This window comes from Excalfactoria chinensis, chromosome 2 (genome assembly GCF_039878825.1).
Source record: "Excalfactoria chinensis isolate bCotChi1 chromosome 2, bCotChi1.hap2, whole genome shotgun sequence".
Lineage (NCBI taxonomy): Eukaryota > Metazoa > Chordata > Aves > Galliformes > Phasianidae > Excalfactoria > Excalfactoria chinensis.
In genome coordinates this window covers 46,846,521-46,864,503 of record NC_092826.1, presented here as the reverse complement: position 1 = coordinate 46,864,503, position 17,983 = coordinate 46,846,521, and the positions used below count along the sequence as shown (strand labels likewise).

General features: G+C 40.6%; 1 protein-coding gene across 3 annotated transcripts in view; it reads left to right on the top strand.

The window, feature by feature from the left end:
• Positions 1-906: 906 nt before the first annotated feature.
• The window catches only part of DLGAP1 (DLG associated protein 1), a 375,465-nt gene continuing 358,388 nt past the window's right edge, over positions 907-17,983 (top strand). The window contains exon 1 of one of the 3 annotated variants that reach the window (XM_072327378.1): positions 907-1,321. The gene's annotated coding sequence lies outside the window, so the exon portion shown is untranslated. The remainder of the gene's footprint in view (positions 1,322-17,983) is intronic. The other 2 variants (XM_072327379.1, XM_072327380.1) reach the window with 2 other exon arrangements.

Sequence of the window (17,983 nt, the reverse complement as noted above, 5' to 3'; positions counted from 1 at the left end):
TATGCAGATGTAGATATGTCTCCAGCATACAGATATAATATTTATTATTCAGCAAATAATTGACTTGAACATATTGCTGTTGTTCAAGACCATTTTATTAGCTCCTATAGTGAACTCGAAATTTGAGTTTACATGACTGGATGTAAAAGTATCCTTGTGTCTGCGCAATGTTACAGATTAGCACAGCCTTTCACCACGTCTTCAGTTTCATACATAAATGCACGTATATTGCTGTGAATATGTTTTTCACTTCTCACTTTTCATTAGCTATAAAGAATACATCCGAATGCAACTCACACAGGGGTTCTCCCCAGTGCTCAAGCCTGTCATCCTTTACACTCTACTGACCACAGCCACGCTGCCGTTCACCCCCACAGATGAACAATGAGCTATTTCACTGCCACCACTATCCGCACGCTCTGGGAGCCCCACTGCCAGTCCTCTCCCACCGGCTCTCCATACTCCCTGCTCTCGCAAGGCCAAGACGCTGCGGGCGGCTCCCTCCGCTCCCGGGCGGCAGCGGCCAGCCCCGGGCAGCGCCGTGCGGCATTACGCGGCGTGCAGCGCGCTGGCCGATCCCTTGGGAAGAGTCGCAGAGCCGCCCCCGAGGGACGCCGTGAGGGCAGAGCTCCTTGGGCAGCATTTTATTTTTTATTATTTTTGGCAGAAACGTAGGGTTACAATGTTGTTTTTTAAGGAGGGGGGGAGGGAGAATTAGTGGTTTTTTTTGTTTTGTTTTTTGCTGTTGTTGTTCGTTTCCTCAGTTGCTCTCCCGAGGTAACGCTCCGACAAGGGTGCATGAAGTCCCCTAGAATAAATGGCCAGAGGAGTCTTTTCTGAAGGCGCGTCCTTGAGATCGGGAGGGGAAAGAGGGAGCGAAGAGCAGCTGTTGCGGGGCCGGGAGGCAGCACGCTGGCGGCTCGCGGTGCCCGGACGCCGTAGTAGCGAGCGGCTCCTCCGGTGGTTGGACTTGGGAGCGCTGGGCTCCTCCTCCTCTCCCCCCCAAGCCGTGCACAGCCGGGTATGTGGCTGATTAGTCTCCCCCCGTCTCTTTTTTTTCCATGGGTATACACACCGAGACTCGCACATGACAGTACTTCGGCGCGAGAGCCGGTGCATCGCCAGGAGGGCTGTGCTTCCACTCCTGGCACGCACACACACACACACAGATACACGCTTCTGCTGCCGCCGCTGCTGGAAGTCTTTCTACACAGGGATTAGCAGCCGCCTGCCTCCCTCTCCCTGTCTTTCTTCTCCTTTTCCTTCCTTCTCTCCTTCCTTCCCACAAACGCTTGACTAAAGGACGGCGGGCAGAAAAAAGGTAAATGCTTGCGTGCGTGAGTGCTGTTTGCTGACAATAGCGATGGGTGATCGCTTCCCTGGCAGAGCGCTGCGCGGCTCCGCTCCCAGGCAGCAGGCTGCCCTCCTGCCGCGCCGGCGGCTGCCGCTCCCCGGGACTCTCCTCCCGGGGGATCGCGTTGGCTGCGAGAGGTGTCGCTTCCTCGGCCCCCCCTTCCACCTCCCCCCCGGACGGGGAGGCAGAGGTTACCTCTGCCGTGCTCCTGAGCGCTTGCCACCTCAGCCTGGCAGTGTGGGGGAGTGCCGAGCGAAAGGTTGCGCGGGATGAAGGTTGCTATTAATCGCCGGGTGCGCGGAGGAGAGAGAGCTCTTTTCGCTTCGGCAGGGAACCCGTGCATTATTAATCAGGGCTGGCGAGTGGCGACGGAGCACGAGCCCTACACCGATTTCCTTCCCCCCCCCACCCCCCCCTCGTTTGCTGCATCATTCAACAGAGTAATTGCTAGCTGGCCTCGCGTCGTGGGGCTTATTCTCCCACTATCCCTACCGCGGGGATTTCTGCAGACGCCGGGGGTAGCCCCGATAGGGGCGATCCTTCTCCTGGTCCCGGAGGGGGAGAGAGACGAGGGCACGCAGAGCTGCCTGCCGCGACCCGCGGGATACGGGCTCCGTACCCCAGGGCCCCCGGGCGCCGGACGGGCTGCACAACTACTTGCCGCCTGTTGTTGCGGCCGTTTGTCCCGTGTGTCCCTCCTTGGCAGGAGAAGCAGAGTGAATTTTTGCCCCTTTTCCCCCCACCTCTAGCCAAGTCGAGAGGCGGTGCTGTGCGGGGCAGCTCCGGCCAAAGAACCGCGAGGCTCGCCCGAAGCCGGGCTGCGGCAGAGACAAGCCGGGCTTCCGTTCAACGGGCTCTCTCCATGTCGAGAGGGGAAGGGATGCGGGCGGCGTGGAGGAGCCCACAGTGTCGGGCTGCCTCCGTGAGGATGGCATAGAGGAGGAGGACGGTCGGCCTTAAAGCTGGGCCACTGCCGTACCTCAGCCGGCACTCCCGAGGCGACGGGCAGCCCAGTGGGTGCTTAGCGCAGAGCCGGTGGCCCGCGGAAGTACTGAGGCGCAGGTGTGGGCGTTTAGTGGCCGAGAGAGGCGGTGACAGCAGCGGCAGCAGCTCGGGAGGGGTTAAAGCTCTCCCTTGGGAGCCCCGGCCTCTCCTGAGTACTGCTCTCCGTGCGCTGAGAGGGGAGCGTGGGGATGGGGACACGAGCATCCCCTTTCTCCTCAGTACCTCCGGGAAATGAGGCGTTTTGCAAGGGCTGTTATATAATTGCGTCTTTTTGGTGTCATTCGTATTACAGCCGGCTTGGGATGCCGGCAAGGAAAGTGTTGTAGCATGCCCGTTTCTATAGCAGGTTGATGTTCGTGCGAAAGCTGGGAGAAAATTTATGGAGTGATTAATATTTAACAGGAAGTACTTTGGTGTTGCGCATAATTGATTTTGGGTGATCCCATTTCATTCAGATTGTTTTGTACACCTGTCAGAGATACACAAACGTCGTGTTAAGGACAGAAAGCAAAAATAAATAATAAAAAGTAATAGAGGCGAAAACGGTGAGAAATGTTGCTCATCTGTGGAGTTAATTATATAAAAGAGTTGTTTAACCTTTTAGCCTACTTATACACACAAGGTAGGTGGGCTTGTAGGCACGGCGTGCGCTCTGCTGGTTATGTCAGATTGTACTTCAGTATTAATGCACCTTTAAAAAGGCAACGCTAATTTGAACCGGTATGGGGATTCAGTGCAGGCACTTCTGATATTTCCCTCTCTCCTAAAGGAGCTGGGTTTGGTTGGTGTTCCCTCATCCAAATAATGACAATGGATCCAGAAGTCCAAGTGATATTCTGAGAGAAATGTGTTGATAGTAATAACAATTATGAGTTGTTTTTTAAATGTCAGTGACAGAGTTCCTTATTTTCTTTTGTGTAGCCTACCTGTCTGTCCAATAATATGTATTTCAGGACTATTGAAAGTAGATATTGAAGGTAATGAAAATGAATGGAAGCAACGTGTGCTGCTAATTAGGGAGGTCATCAGTTATTTTCACAGTGCTGGTACGACAGTGTTCTGCTGTATGTATCCTCCTGAACTGTAGCTGTCTTTCGTCCTCTCACCAGAGCTGCCTACTTTGAATATATGTGCTTAGGAACTTATTCTGGTCTGTTTCTTAGGTAGTTAATGCTTGCATGCGTATCAGTATGATCTCCATTAGATGTTGCCATGCTGACTTTCATGTAGAGGTAGGTGGTGCCTCTCAGTGTAGCTTTAGCTAGCAGTGTTGCCACATGGAAATACAAAAAGAACAGCATGAATAATGAATGACCTAGTAAAACCCAGTGTCGAAAGGCAGTAGTAAGCAGCCTCCGTGCTGTGTTCTCGTTTTGTTGCAAATCTCACTCCAGGCTCATCCCAGCCAGTAACTCAAGTTTCCACTCAAGCTGTAGAAGATAGGCACAACGATCTCAAAGGGCATTGCCGTTTTAAGAAGCCCGAGGCACTGGAGCATGAGATAGTTTATTCAGCCCTTAACCTCTGTAACCAAACTTAATTTTTACATCCTCTGTTGTATTATCTCTCAAGATTTAAGAAGGCTGTTCTTGCTGGGGACACGGGATTAATACTTGTTCTCCTCTTATTCCAAATTTTGCACTCGTGCACGAGGCTCATCCAAAGAAACCTGAAAAAGGGATCTCCATGGTAACGAGAGAGAGAGATTTTTCTCCCTCACCATAGGTCAGGATGAGACGCCTACCCGTTCGTTAACTTGTGGCAGCGTTCGTTGGCACCTTTCTCTTTGTGGTGACTTTGTCTGCTGGGGTGTGCTTTTACTGTTGGCTCATGCTCCCAGAGCATAGCTCTTGAGAATGGTGTTACACCAGTGCTGAGCACAGTCCCTGCATCTTTCCCACTTTCATTCTTCCTTTCCACTTGCATCACACTTCAAAGTTCCCATGCCTGTGTGATTTGGTTATGGCACTTGAGGAAATAACCTGTTTTCGCTATGAGGCTTTTGACTCGAAGGCCTGTTTTGGCTCTCACTGTGTGGAAGGCACAACCTTATTTCTCAGTCAGTCTCAGAATGAAGGGCAGTCATTTCCTTCCTGTCTCTTTTATTTGACTGTGTTCTTTTTGGTGTCTGCAGAGGATTTTGTGGCAGCAAATCCTACCAGGGATTAGCATTATTTTGTATGTGGTACAATCGGTAACAGAGCATGTTGCTTTCTATGGTAATTTTTTTAATTATTATTTTTAGGTGAGTTGTACTTGTCCCTTTTTATTGTTGTTCTGTTATCTTATTTCTTTTTTATGTTATTTGAAGAATAGTCTGCATATGCTGTGTCTCAGTGCAAGATAAGGTGAAATGAATACTTTCTGACAACAGGAGCATCAGGAATAGATAGTTATAACTTTCACTAAGGAATAGGGCGTATCTTCTGATCTCCTCTTCCTTTCTGTATTCAGTTATCATAGCTAAGATCTCTTGAGATGAGACCAAATGACTTTTTAAATGGTTCCCTTAGGCTGCTGATGCACCAGGTCTCTCTGGGCATATTTCCAGTTCCTTTGCCTTTCCCAGTGACATAGCTTGGGATAATTTGAAAACAACCATCTTAATATAAGACAGCAGACATCATTTGTTGCTGGGCAGTATGTCATTTGTGACTGTAATTGGAAGACAGATGCTAATGCTGATTTTAGCCTTCTTAACTTGTCTCGTTGGCAGACTGTCTACAGAAACACTTCACTGTGCTTAGAAATCATGCAATATATTCCTACCTTTCTGTATCCCCATTTCTGAAAGAATTGCCTATGCTATTTGAGAGCTAGTACGCTCATAATCTGACTTGCATGTAAATCTGACTTAATACGTATTTTCAGTGTCTTCTACTAGATGTAAATAATTTTGCAAGAGTGGCCTGTGTAGCTTCTTCCTTTAATCTTTGTATACAAGGAACTTCCATTACCTTTCCACATGATGTTTTGTTCCTGTATTGGTAGCATTTCAGTGGCAATCATTCAACTCATTTCACTCATCTTTGAAAGTGGGGGTTGGGTTTTTGTGTGTCAGTTTGTGTTGTTTGTTTGTTTTGGGTGGTATTTTTTTTAGCATTATGGGCTGGCTTTGAGTGTAGGCTGCAGTAACTTGTGTTGATGTGTAACACAGAGGTTTCAACTTCTTAACTGATGTGCCAGTGTAGTAACTGTGCTGAATCCAGGCAAGGATTCATTGAGTTTTCCTCTGTTTTGTGAAAAGGAGGGGTTTAAAGTGTTAGGGATGCCCAAAACATCAGTGTAAGAACTGTGATGAAATTTCAGTTTCACTCTCCAGGCATAAATAATTATACCTGAAGATTACTGCCTTCAAGGGATATGGTGATAGAATGAAAACAGCTTTTTGTTTGTTTAAATAAAAAACAGTGAAAAATTTCTAGCCAGCTTCCTGAGTGTTGCCTGTTGCTAATATCATACTTGTTCATGCATTTTTCTGGAGTGTCTGTATAATTTCACAGGTGAAACATGGTGATGCATCTACCTGATTGGAGTACAGTAACAGTAAGAGACACTTGTTTGTAGTCTTAGTTACCTTTGTCATCATAACACCAATTTTAGCAATGTCCATACAGTGTTCAAAGTCAGCATTGAGAATTAATCTTTCATTACTGTCTTTCTGTATTATTTTTTGTTCTTTCATCAGCACCAAAATAAAGAGGAGATGGAATCCAGGTCTTTGGGTTCTGCTAGTGGTTTCCACAGTATCTTTCCATGCATATAGACAGGCAATGGTTGACTTTCTCCAGCAGAAGTATTGAAAGCCAACTTGTTCCAGGAATGTACAGTGTCGCAGGGTTGTGCACAGCATACAAGAATCTCCATTTTCTTTCCATCCTATGCTTGAAAGAATCTCGAAAAATTTACAACTTTACAGAAACTACATACCACTCGCATAGGGCGAGTTTGGTTTAGCAGATTGTATGAAAGTGCAGCTCTTCATTTCTCAGGTTCTGCTGTATTGGCACAAATGTGTTATAACGATATCAAAGGAAATTCCTTTTTCTCTTCATTTTTTGTCCTTTTTGTTCACCAGGCATAAAGCTCAGGCATGGTTTAGTTCTCAAAGTTGTCAACAGCTTTACAGCTGGTGGTTTGTCTCTGTGATTTTTCTTTCTTCCCTAGTCTTATTTTTTTCTTGGGGAGGAGTACGCTGGGAGAGGACCGTCCTTTAGAATCTTGATGATTCTACTACAATATCTTACTTGCTGGCAGAACATCTACATAGCCATTCCTTCTAAAAAATCTTTTCTTTGCAGAGTGGTGCTTATTGTTGAATTTATGTATAGTTTTGCAAACATTATTGATGGATATTCAAATGTAGCTTTTCAGTAGCAAGTAGGTGGAAAAGTAGAATAAACAGGAAAATATCACTCCAGCAATGACTGAAAGAGGTAGAATTAAGTGTATTTATTTGAATTTACAGCTGCTTTCTACAAATTAATTGTTTTGACATCATGATGCCTGCAAAATTTATTTATAAAAATGAAAGTTAATTCTGTATGTGGAAGAACTTTTCAACCTTAAAATGTAATACTTATTTGAATGCTTTTCTGAGAAGAATGTTTCTAGTTGTATTGGTTCACAGAACTCTTAAGTGTGATCATTGTATATGGGTCATTTATTAATAAGAGTGGAATAGTGCTAACAATGGTAAGAATGGTGGTACTTTGAAAACTAAGGTGTATATAGAATCATAGCATCCTTAGAGTTGGAAGGGATCTTTAAAGGTCACCTAGTCTCCAATTCTTCTGCAGTGGACAGGGGCATGCACAGCTAAATAAGGATGTTCAGGGCTTGATCCAGCCTCGTCTTGAATGTCTCCAGGGATGGTGCATCAACCAAATCTCTGGATAGCTTATTCCAGTGCCTCACCACCCTCACTGTGAAAGACATTTTCCTTATATCCAGCCTAAATCTACTCTCTTTAAACTTGAAGACATTTCCCCTTGTTCTCTCACCAGAGACCCTGCTAAAGAATTTGTTACCTTCTTTCCTGTAGCTCCCCTTTAGGTAATGAAAAATCACCATCAGGTCACCTTGCAGCCTTCTTTTCTCCAGGCTGAACAGGCCCAGATCTCTCAGCCTGTCCTCGTAGGAGAGGTGTTCCATCCCCTGGATCATTTTTGTGGCCCTCCTCTGGATGCACTCCAGTGGGTCTGTGTCTCTCCTGTACTAAGAACTTCACGTCTGGATGCAGTGCTCAAGGTCAGGCCTCTCCAGTGAAGAGTAGATGGGCAGGACGCTTGAGCTGCTGGCCACACCTCTTTTGATGCAGTCTAGGATATGACTGGCTTCCTGGGTTGTGCAGGCTAGGCCCGCTATTCAAGCCTGTCTAGGTCCCTCTGGATGGCATCCTGTCCCTCTGGTGTGTTGACTGCACCCCGCAGCTTGATGCCATCAGCAAATTTGGTGAGGGGACACTCAACCTCACTGTCAATGTCACTGATGAAGATATGTAAGAGTAATGGTTCCGGCACTGACCTTGAGGGACAGCAGGCATCACTGACCTCCATCCAGACATTGAGCCATTGACCACCACTCTCTGGTCTTCATCCTGCAATCAGTTCTTCATAGTCTACCCATCAAATTCTTTTCTTACCAATTTAGAGAGAAGGATGTTGTGGGGTACTGTGTCAAAGGTCTTACTGAAGTTGATATAGGTGACATCACTGGCTCTTTCCTTGTCCAATGATGTAGTGACTCCATCATAAAAGGCTGATAGGTTTATAAGACAGGATTTGCCCTTGCTGAAGTCATACTGGTTCTCCCATATCACCTCCCTGTCTTCCATGTACCTTAGCATAGCTTCCAGGAGGATCTGTTCATGATCCTTCCTGGTACAGAGACAGATATGGCCCCAGGAACTACCATCCTCTTTTTTATTCTTCTTAAGAATGGGTGTAATGTTGCCTTTTTTCTAGTCACCAGGAACTTCACCTGATGGCCACAACTTTTCAGATATCATAGAGAGTGGCTTGGTGACTGCATCAACCAATTTCCTTGGGACTGGGATTCATCTCTTCAAGTCCCATAGATTGTGGACATTCAGGGTCCTCAGGAATCCCTAGTGTGTATCACTTCATGAAATGAAAGACTCTAGAAGTAAAGATATGGTGATATAGAGTTTGGAAAGCACTGTCACTTGCAGTGAAAAATGTGAACTTTTGTTTTTTGGTTTATAAAAACACTTCCAAGCTTATCAAGTATCTGTTAGAATGCCTGTTTATTGTCTCATTCGCAGAGCTGAAGTGGCATCGTTGTTGAAGAGCAGGTCATTTTACATAGGGTGGATGTGAAAGTTGATTTTTGTATGTACGAGCTCCCATTTTCTTCAAACATGCCAATCTATGTGGTGGTACTTCCTTTGATTGTGTGTGGTCTGCCTTGCAGCATACTTATATGGAGTTTTACATCTCTATAGCCAATATGTGATATAAATCTATCCACTGAATGTCCTCTTGCTGTATTTTGCAGAGAGGGAGTTGTGCAGGAAAATTATATACAAACAAAGCTATTAATACATGAAAGGGATCATTGGTTTGCTGTGCCATATGCTAATAATTACTCAGTTAATGGACAAAACCAACAGTGGGAAGCCTGTGAGACCTCTTGTACATCATGAATAATACAATGAGCTCAGTCAAAAGGATGTTTTCTATTCAGTGCATATGGTTAAGTTGTTGCATTCTGGATGTCTTCAAGTATAAAATATCCTTGGAAATCAAGACTTGAGCAGAGAGAGGAGAGGGCTGAAGGAAAACTTTGCATGTTTTTAAAAACAAATCTTAATAGGTATTACTGGTAGACTGAGGCAAGATACAAGTAAATGTCAGTCTCATTTTTACACATTTGTGTGAATAAAACATGCACTGTTAGAGAAGAGGCCCTAAGTACATGAAAAGAAATCTAAATATAAGGAAACCCAACCAAACTATTTGAACATTGCCATTTGCAAAACAGATATTATGCAAAGTACTTTTAAATCAGTGTCACATGCCGTAAAATAATGGCTGTACCCTTCCAGAGGATGTTTCTGACAAACCAAGTCAAAATATGGGAGTGTACAAAAGTTCTTGACCTGTTCTTTTCGTCTTTCTAATGACTCATATTTCAAATGCGAACTACAGGAGGAGAAGTAAGAAGCTATATGAGTTTTTAATATAATTTTGAACAGAAGTTGATAAGGGCTGTATTAGAAACCTTTCCTGAGAAGAAATGTTGGAATGTGGTGGCAGCTGTTCTGTGTTATACCTGTAGAGCACTTCTGAAGACTTATATTTGCCAAGGGATGAAACAAGGATAGCGGCATTCCTGTGGGATCTAACAGAATTTAGTTACATCATGTTCCATTATAATGGAGTTCTTGCGCTCCCATGACAAAGCAGAGCAGAGCATGGTGAGTGAAAGAGGAAGATTCATCTTGGTGCCAATTTCAGTTTCTTTATGAACTAAAAAAATAAATTATATTTACAATGAGAGGAAAAACTGGAGACTTCTGAATACTCAGATTTCTGGCAGACTTTGTACAGCTGTGAAAGCTCTAATTTGCTTTTTGCTATTCAACTAATCTGTAGTTCCCTACCTGAATTGCTCTAGGACTAAAGAAAGGTGTGTGCAGCTCTGAGTGATCTGTGTGAGATAGATCCAGATAAAAGAAGCAGTGCTTGAAACTAAAATTACTGCAGAAAGGCCTGGTATGTTTTTTTGTTTTTTTTTTTGTCATTAAATTCATGCTAAGTGAAAACAATTGATAGGTTGGGTGTGGATTTTGACTTAGTTCAACTGTGATATTATTTTTCTTCAATTTAATGCTTGAAACTGGCAGAATACATTGATTGTTTGAAGTGTAGTTAATGATGTGATTCACCAGATCTCGTTCAGTCTTTCTCTTGTCTTACATATCCAAAGAGTAGAGAGTCCCTGCTGCTGGCTTAGGCATTGGTTTGAACAATTGCTGAATGAAGCACTGTCCTGGTTTTATGCAGTTTTCTTTATATATTTACTTTAATCCTTGGCATTGAAAACTGAATGTACTGTTGCTTCCGGTGTTGTAGTTAGATATTCACTTTGTGCTGCTGTATCATTTGTATTATTTCAGCTTTATTATTATTATTATTATTATTATTATTATTAATTTATTTTTGCCTTAAGATTTACTCTAATGATGGTTTGTACTCATCTTTCATACCCAATTTATGGTGTCTGCTGGCCATAGTTTAGTAACATGCTTGATAAATGTGGGCTATCTCTCAAAGCTTGCATATGCTTTGGATTTATATATATGTCAGGATTAATCTTTTGAGAGGAATTTTATTCCTCAATCACAGGGAGTTTAAAGTGATTTCCCTTTAAATTCCATTATTCTTGACACTGGTCTCTCCTACTCCTTGGAAATTCCTCAGTGGTGTAGGAGAAGCTGAAATTAGCCCTTCTGACACATGGAGCAATTTAAGGTTTATGTTTTTCTTTCCAGTGGATCAGTGAGGACCTGAAGGAGGAATTATGAATTCCCCTGGAAGAGCGCACCCTTCACTCACACCTCAAGGCTGAATCTGCTGCTTTTATTTCCACTGATTGACCTTGAAAAGAAGAATTTATAGATCTGCTAACTCAAATATGTAGTGAATTCCACAAATTCTGTATCAGATCTACAGCATATACTGTTACCTGCATGTAGTAGACACGTTTAGCCCATTACTCAAGAAGAAATGACTTGATATATTACTCTTTTTCAACATTTTAATTTTCCTGTGTAATCACAGTGACTGTCCAGAATTCTTGGATACCTGCAGCAAACTGTACTCTCATAATTTTGTTTTTACTGAACAGCACTTTAGCCACTGTAAAGGGAACAGTATTTTTAAACAGTTAATGCTAGGTAGATCTATGCCTTATACAGACTGTAAATAAACATTAAGTTATTTAATATATCATAATGTATGGCTAAAAAAATACATAAAAATTAACAATAATAGAGCTGTACCATCAGAACCAATACAGTAAAGCTTTTTCCACTGCTAGCAGAGTTCAGTAATTTACTGCTACAATTTTATATCATGGATATAATTCATTCTGTTTTAGTGGATGTAAACAAATTTGTGTATTGTTTTATTCAAAGTTGAATTCACATTTTATGTGATGCTGAGATACCTGAAACATTACAGAATAAAATGTTTAGTTGGTTGTTTTTTTTTCCTAAATACATATAAATAAATCTTCTGGAGCACATGCTATTTGAACGATCATCAGCCAAATTTTAATTCAGCAATGGAGTAAATGGTTCTTGGTCCAATTGAACCTCACTCAAAAATCATTCATTGGTTACAGTCTGGAGCTAAACAAGGCTCCTACATTAGACGTTGAAACTTGTCTGCTCTGTAACCCAAATGCTCAGTCATTTTCCAGTTTGTTTGTCTTTAGCATAAATGGTTCTAAGGTGAGCTGCTTGCTGTGTGTTTTGTAGAAGACAAAGTACAGCCACAGTATTGCAAACAAATTGTTTAAATGGATTGATCAGTATGTGCACTGTGCATCTTATCTGTTTAAAATAGTTAATTAAGGTAAAGAAAATAATTTTGCTTTCCTCTTTGAATTTGCTGATTAGTCATGGATTGTTGCCCACAACTATATGGAAGCTAATCAAGTAGTTCTTTCTTAATAGATTCCATTATTATCTTTATAATGTACTAGCTAAAGTAAGGAAATTAATTCAGTGGAGTCTCACTAGAGCTAAGATTGTGTATGTGCTGGAAAATTAAGTGTGGCAAATACATTAGCTGTAATTTTGATAAGCATTTTTATAGGGTTTATCTGGAGGTATTTTAAGCAGTGAGATTAATTTTGTTGTATTTATTGCTGGGTCAAATACTTTTAGAAAGCAGGATGAAGTTAGTCACGCTTTATTTAATACCTATTTTTAAATAAATCTATTTGTGCATAAGAAATGGGAAATTAATACGAAGATAATACTCTGTATTTAAATATATATATAAAAATAAGTAAAAAATAAATTAAAAAAAAAGTTGTATTTTATCACAGTAGACCAGACCCTGTGCCCTTCTGTTCACCAACAGGAAGCAGATATGTATTTACATTACAATTGAGCTCAGCAGATGCAAAATGCTGGAGACTGCTTCTGACTGGTTTGTTCACAGGGAGTAAGAGGTGTGAAAACAGACATGGATTAGATTAAAAACTAGATTCAAGTAGATATAATTATGCAAAGCCAAATGGAAAAAAAAAAAAACAACAAAACAAAACAGCAACAACAAAAACACCTGTTTTTGTTATATAATTACCACTTCTAGCTTTTTTTGTATTTAGAAATTGTACATGTTTGCCTTGCCCACTACTGCTTTTTAATTTTATTTCTTGGAAGTAGGGAAAAAGTTAATTTGGGTAGTGGAATATAGGACAGCTGGGGGGAAAAAAGAAAAAGTCTGAATTCACCAGTTCTGAAAGCTTTGATAGCCAATTCATGATAGAATTTGAATTGTAATGCCTTAATGTGTAGTGCATATGACATTAAATCTTAGACTATGAGTAAAACAAGAAGTTTAGAAGAAATGCCTTGTGTAATGGATGCTATAATCAGGAGATCATTTGTATAGTGCTGACCATAGTAATAAACTAGATATTTATTGTCTTTTCAGTGACTAATATCCCTCTTGTTGTAAAGGAAAAATGTCACTGCTTATCTGTAGTATGCTGTTGTCAAGGTGATGAATTTGAAATGAGACGTTAGCAATAAAAAACAAGAGTTCGTAAATTACTGTTTTGAACAACTGAAGATCACATCAAATGGAAGAAGTACAAACAGTTTCTGAGATTTCTTTGCTAGCTTAGTTACAAACCGATGTTCAGTTCAAATGAATTTTATTACACAAAATAATGAAGATATATAACCAAGGACAAAAATAAAATGTAAATGGATATACTCGACCTTCTTAAATACTTAATTTTAATGATATCAATTTAAAATTCATTTCCATTGGAATTTTTCTACAATTTCAGTCCATGTCTGATAATATAAATGGAAATGCAGTCATTTGAAATGGTAACATAAGTTAATGCTAAGGAAATCCTACCACTATTTATATTCTGTAAATAGTTTTCTTATGGATTTAGTCAAGATACAGTAAAATACTCTAGTAGTTCTAAATTAGTTCTGCATTATGTTTTGTCAACAGTCTATGTTTCAATTTATTTGTGTTAATTTTTCCAAGTATCCCATAAAATCAAGCAGTTTTTAGAAAGTAGAGTGGTGTCTTTCTCATTAGATAGAATCATGGTATGGTTTAGCAGAGCACAGTATGACTTAAATGAGTCCAGGGTTCAGGCTTCAACTCTTTGAATAAGATGTTTGGTTGTGTCAATAAGCCAGTATATGTTAATGGAGCCTCTTAGGTGTACATATATAATTTTAATTGCGTGCCTCATGGTTGAATGTAGCAAGGATCCTGATCCTGTGCTTACTTGAAATGAGTGGCTCACACTGTGAATGTAATGTCTATCATTGCCTCAAGCAGGTATTGGATTGTGTTAGTACAGAAGTACAAAGATCTCACCTTTTTTCTTTAAGGCCTGCTGGGTTATTAGTGGTTCAAAATATTACCTTCTAAATACAATAATGATTTTCTTCACGTATTGCTGGAAAGGGAAACCTGGTCAGAAAGGTCAGGCTGTTGCCTGGTCTCCTTTGTGTGCATGTGGTTATTATCTTTGGTTTTCACATTGTGTCAAGTATGTGCATAGAAATTATGCTTTTGAAGGGGTTATGCTGAGTTGAAGATATGTGAACGTATATCAGTAACTAAGATCCCAGTTCAGGTTTGACTTCATTCATTCTAGACAGGTATTCCAGGCTTCTTTCAAAGAAAAAGCGAATCCCCACCCAGTAAACTTATACATGGCAAGTATTATCTTTGGCTCAGGTTAGGCATAATTTTAGGATTAAACAGAGATTGAAGCAGTGCTTGAGACCATCTAAGCTGACTGGAATTTTATCCACAGAGAGTGAAATCTGGCTGTTAGGCCCAGTGCTGAAAGATTAAGACACCTTTTCTCCTTCTACAGTTTTACAGTAGTTGAGACTGTCAGATTTGTTTCTCCCTGAATTACAGTTCCAAGGGTGAAAAGTCAAGCTGCCTTTCAAGACAAGTTTTACTAATTATAGTAATGAATATATTATTAACATTCCATTAGCAATGTATGATAATTGTACACCAATGGGCTGTCACTTTCAGTCACATACAGAAAAGATCACAGATGCATTTTTATGTTGTTACGCCTCTATCAGCTTTGATTCCTGTCAACAGTTGCCTCTGTGCACACGAATGCTGTCATATTTCAGAAATACATTTTGTGAACTGTGTGGGTCAGTGCATATCACTTGCTTTGTTTAACATTTCGACAGGGTTGTATGCTTCTACATTCACTACCTAGGGATCAGCTTCACTGTTCAGGAAATATTATATGTAGGGAAAATCTTGTTGTACTAATAGTGAACAAACACAAATTGGGCAATGCCATAGCTTCAGAAAAATACAGTGGAAAATGTACATCTTGTAGATTAAAAATATTTTCTTTAGGTGTTTTCATAGGTGTAATTGTGATCTGTGCCATTGGTTCTCTGAATCCTGGAGTTAATTTAATGTATCTCCCTGACGGCACTTTAGCTCAGTTTTGAGACCTGGGGATTTACAGTACTTCCATTTGAACTTCATGGTCTTCACTTTCTAATACAGTTCTGTAACTTAGCGCTGACTGTGAATACTTTGATACAGGAGGTGTATGAAGAGTGAGGAGGAAAAAATGTTAAGGATTGCATGCTGTGGATTGCATAGAAGAGTACTGGAATACAACACAGGGTCTGCGTATGCACGATTGAAGCACTTTTTTTTCCTTGCATTGTCTCTTATTCAAACAAACTGAGAAGACTATTTGCTTTGCACTGTGGCCTTTACATGTGGTTGAAACCAAGTGTCACAGAATAAGGATGAAGTTTTCTTCCACAGTTAAAGAAAGGAAACCTAACTGGTGTTGGCATACATACTTGTGTGGGCCATGCGTTAATTACCTCTGCTTGGAAAGGAAATGTGTGCCAACTGTGTATGCACATGCTACTGTGTGTACAAGATAAAATGCAATATTTGAACGTTTAATTCATTATGCACTAAAATCAGTAATTTTTATTTTCTAACACTTCTTAAAATGTTGTTACAGAATTAAGTATTGTGTTTTTCAATAGAACAAATGATTCCTTTTGTGATTCAATAGTATCATACAAATGTGCAAAGAAGTTAAGAACTATAGTGTAAAGCTGACCAACTTTTGCAGTACAAAGGGACAAGAAACTGAAGTGGCCTGTGTTGTCCATTCAGTAGTCCAGCTGCAAACATAGAAGAAGAGCTTTGCAATTAGCCTTTGTAAATGCTAACTGACAGCGGAGGGAGAGTTTTGAGACTTGCGTTTTCTGGGCTCCATTCCAAAATCTGGAATAAAATATACTTCAGTGCCTGCATATCTTCCTGCCCTTTTCTCATCCGTCTCCCCTAGCCTGACTACTTTGTCTTCTCATCTTGACTCATGTTCCTTCTATGTGCACTGCACTTTCTTCCTCCTCTACCTCTTCTTTTTCCTCTTGAGTCATGCTATATTACCTCTGCTTTTCTTTCTTCCATGTTTGCTGTAGAATCAGAGAATTGTTTGAATTGAAAGGGACCCATAAAGGTCCCTTAAAGGCTGATGGAGACCGATCAGTGTACATGAGCACTGTGAGGTGGTGGGTGGTGTTTCAGCAGTGTTGATGGTGACAGAGGGTCATGTCTGTTGGTGCAGGTATTTATGAGCATAGCATGCAGGCTTTTGTTCATCACTGGCAAAAAAAAATTGCATAGCTAGTGGTGGAAACTATGTTGAATAGTAGTGTTTTGTGGCTGAGAATTTGCTCTATTAAACAGCGTTATTGTGCTCTTTGTTGCAGTTTCTGTGGAAATACAGAGAAGGCATTACTCTCAGAGCGATTAGTGTATATCTTATTTTTTATATCTGTGCCATGGTGTCCTATTAAATAATCACAGACAGTGAGAGGGCTTTTTCCCACCTGCAGATGGAGGCATGTTCAGTGGTTCATGCTGGGAGTGGATTCTCTGGAGAAATAAAACACCAAGAGATATCTTGAGATAAAAATGGCAGTTTTCAAAGTACACCTCTTGATAGCTTTTATAGTGTTTAAACCAGAATAGTCCTGGTGTTTTATGTTTAAATGTGGAATCTGTAGCTTTTCAGTGAAATGGTTTTTTATGTGTTTAACTTAAGAAAATAACTTTTATTCCCAAGAGTATCCTGATGGCTCTTCTCTAAGCTTTTAAGAACTGTCAGAAGAGTTTGGGCTTTTGTTCCACTGCTTGTTTGTAACTCAAATTATTTCATTTTTCTAATTTGAACAGATTTGGATGAAAAATCAAACCAGATCTAAGATCTGGTCTGCCTGTAGTAAAGAGTTAAGGGCAGTTGCCATTAAGGTGGGTTTGCTGCTGGCAGGAGAGTTTAGGAGGGTATTATTTGTGATGGCAATAAGTCAGTGTCACTGTCCTACTCCAAATGACAGCCTCAAGTCAGAGGTGAATGCTGCTAGCTATGTGCAAGAAATGAAGATCAACAGATACTCCTGAGAGAGAACTTTGACAGATATGGCAGAAGGAAAAACTTGGCTGGAAAGAGCAGATCTTTTCAGGTTATTGTGAACAGCAGTTACCAGGGTTTTCAATACAAGAATTTGGAATGGGAGTGAACCAAATGTTGTGGATCCTAAACAGAAAGGTGACTGATATTGTTTTGGGGAGAGATCACATAGTTGCTTTCAAAAGGGTTATTAATTAGAGGAACAAAGATGAATTAGGAAATCAACTGATGGGCTTAATTGTATGCTCCAACAAGTATTCGCAGCAGCAGAGAAGGTGTTTCTTTCAATTCATGTATGTTTTCTTTTTGAGACACTGGGAGGAAACTACTGTACTGGATACTTCTGCATTGTTAAGACTAAACTGACCTTGTGATAAAAATGTTTGTAATTCAAAGAGCATACAGCAGATGGTTTCTCCTCAAGAGAAAAGATAAATGCTACTAAACACTATCATTTCTTAGTGGAATCTCTTGGACTGGAGAGACTGTAATAGTGCCTAAAATGGTTAAAGAAGTGATTTATGCTAGACTTGAATGTGGTGCATGCATTAATTATTGAGTGGTATTACAGCTTCCAGTTTCTTTAGTTTTTTGATGCAAGACGAATAGTCCTTTTATTTTAATTCCTTTTAGAACTGTAAATAACCCTGTCTTAAGGCTGTAGCTATCGATAGCCTCATGCCCTGACTTTACTTTTCTTTTCACTTTAAATCTTATTTTTGTAACTTTCAGTTTAATTTCCAGTATTTTGACCATTGAAAATATGTATTTGTAACCTGCTTTAAAACCATCTCAAGAATGAATTTAAAGAATTTCTTCTTTAACCGTTGTTAGTAGCTGGACAGAAGCATTTATTCACCTGATTTGACCTGATCTTTTCTTCTTAATATAAAT